Here is a 2,905-nt window from a genome sequence, read left to right on the forward strand (position 1 = left end):
ACTGGTCGCAGCTAAAAAACTTATGAACTCAAACTTTGACGTTCATAGTGTCTGGAAACAACACTGACAGGGGAACCGCCCACCACAATGTCAAAGGTTCAGGGTCACAAAGAAGCCAGCTGGTATCAAACAATCACGCAAAGTGTAGATGACATTAAACCGAATACGCGCTGGTCATGGCGGAAGTGCCAACGTCCTCTACAAATGCAGAATGTGCCTACGGAGCAGAAAGTCTTAACATCCTGACTCATAGTGAAAGCACGTCCAGACTGGGTGTGGAAGGGACTATTAATCAATTTACTTGCAGCAACAGATGAGGGGAGCGATTATATCAGTGGATATTAATATGTGACTAAGTTAGCTACATAACGTGTATATGTGCACATGAAGTAGCCCATGCTGACTTAACTATTATACAAATATGTATGTATTACGATGCACGCCATACGATAAATGAATAAAAAAATACGTACGTAAATTGCCAATTGAAATCATAGTTGAACTTCGTCGTCGACATGGGATATAGTGAATATTACATTCCGAATGTTTGTATTGCTTGCTGTTCTGTAGCTACAAATTGCATAAAATGTATTTTGTTGATAGTTCACCAAAGCTGCTTTCTTATATGTTTTTTATTAATTGCTAGAGGTTTCACGCATGGCTCATTTTCAAGCTGTACCTCAATATAATCAATCTATTATCAGTACAATATGATGTACGTTTGTATTGTTGAATTTGTTCATGGTTGTTACATTGTCGACCTAAGTGTCAGAGATATGGTTTACTTTTAAATTTTTATCTTTGATGAAAATCGATTGATGTTGAAAGTAAATTTTAAAACTCTTTTGTTCTGAATTGTCTGTGACCTATAACAACTGTGTCGATGTTCTCAACGTACTTTTTTTATTTTTTCGTTCTGTTTGTTCGTTTGGAGTGACTTTTGAGTCTTTTTGCAAATGTGTGTAGCTTTCTGTTTCCTACATGATGCTCATATACAATTAGCTTCCTTTTTCGGCTCGGTAAAGAACGGAAAGATCAGTGTGTAGAGTTTTGATTTTCTCTAAGCTCCATACTTAATGTGGATAGGTTTTTTCACTCCATTTTACACATTTATTTCTTTTTTCTATCGTGTAGTAAATTTTCTTCCCGTTTGTCTTGTGCAGAACATGGCACATTTGTTGCATTTCATTTTCTGTATTCCTGACTGGTCGTATATCTGAGGCTTATTTGTTCCACGTATTGCCTTAGATCCTAGTTCAACCTCTGTACAGAAACTAATTTTTGTAGTATTGCGAAATGTGTAATTTATTGTACAAAAAATGTTTCCCATATATGGTAGTGTAAAAAATTTATGTTTCTTCGTTCTATCTACTTTCGCTAATTTTATTTCTCATTTCCGTTTTTTTATTAACTAGATTATGTTTGTAGCCATTATTTGGAGCTGCAGTTTTAACTGTGTCTTGTTGTTTTCTGTAGTGAGGGGAACTCTAATCATACGATATACCATAGCGTGAAAATATTCTGTTTTATATGCCAGTGGGTGACATGGAGAGTTGTGCATCATAAAGTCGCTTATGTCTATTTTACGAAATACGTCAGATTAATGGATACCATTACCTTTAGCTTTCTTTATATCTAAGATGTTCATGCTATTGTCTCTTTATTTTCAGTGGTAAATTTGACGCTGTTATGCATGCTGTCCATATGCTGAAGACATTCTTGATTTCGTCACTATTTCCATTAAAGAGTAGGAGGATATTATCCACATTTCAGTGGAGTAATTAAAGAGCATGTTATTAAACGCAGAAATGATATGCGACAACAGTGTGTTGTCTCAAATAGCCATTGGTTAGAAAATATGTGTAACTGTCCGTCCGAGGGCTATACGAGGGCTCGTTGGTTGTAGTGGAAATCCACATTTTTTTACCGAGTGTGCGCATGCACCTGTTCTCTGTCGATGGCGGTCGCATAACTGGTGATCACGAAACGTACGGTCCCCGGGCGGAGGATGCAAGAGGGTGTGAAGGGGCGCAAAAATCGTGGCGTAACTGAGTGATGGACGAATTGTGGGGGCTATTGGATGTAATTTATTTCGTTCTATTTTTTCCGAGTATTTTGAAAGAAAGTGATGTCGGAGCGAGGCAGGGTCCGGCGCGCAGAATGTGGGCGGTCGCAGCTCGCGGCGGCTTCCGGCCCGCGGCGGCGGTGGTGGGGGACGGTGGGCGTGGCCGCGGCGGCGCCGGCCAAAGGGAGCGCGGCTCGCGCCCCCACCCCGGGCCGCGCGGTGCGCGCATAAAACGGCGCGGCGGGCTGCGCGCGCGACCACGACGCCGAGGCGACGACGGCCGAGCAGCGCCGAGCAGACGCACCAGCAGTCGCCAGTCGCCGCCCGGCGGGACATGACGCAGGACACACGTAAGTCGCGGCTAGCCGGCGCGGAGTGCGACTGGGGGTATGCCAACCGAGCGCGGCAGCGGGCTAAATAGGGCTAGGTTGACAGGGGCAGTAAAGCTGAAAGTCTGGTAGTGTTCTCTACAGTAACTGTACGGAGTGACAATGTAGCAGTTCAGGTGCAATTGAGACTGTTCAGAGTCGAGACGCTATTCTGGGCGATTTTGCGACGGAGTGGTCTTTTTATTGGCGCCGGTTGGGGTCATCTTAGCTAGTCGGACCGTTTTTGGGGGAACAGCCGCTACTGCCGCCTACAAGAGTGGTGGGTGGAAACTAAGGGGCAGACACGGTGCGGTACGCGAAAGAGGCAGCGGCCTTGCGCCGCGCCGAAGCCCACACTGGGGAAGACTCGCGCCGCGAGCAGGTGGGGGCGGAGGTGGAGGCGGAGACGCAGCGCTCGCGTTCGCGGTCGCGCTCGCCTGAAGCCTTGGGCGGCGTGCTTGCAGGAGCAGCC

Source organism: Schistocerca piceifrons, chromosome 5 (genome assembly GCF_021461385.2).
Source record: "Schistocerca piceifrons isolate TAMUIC-IGC-003096 chromosome 5, iqSchPice1.1, whole genome shotgun sequence".
Classification (NCBI taxonomy): Eukaryota; Metazoa; Arthropoda; class Insecta; order Orthoptera; family Acrididae; genus Schistocerca; species Schistocerca piceifrons.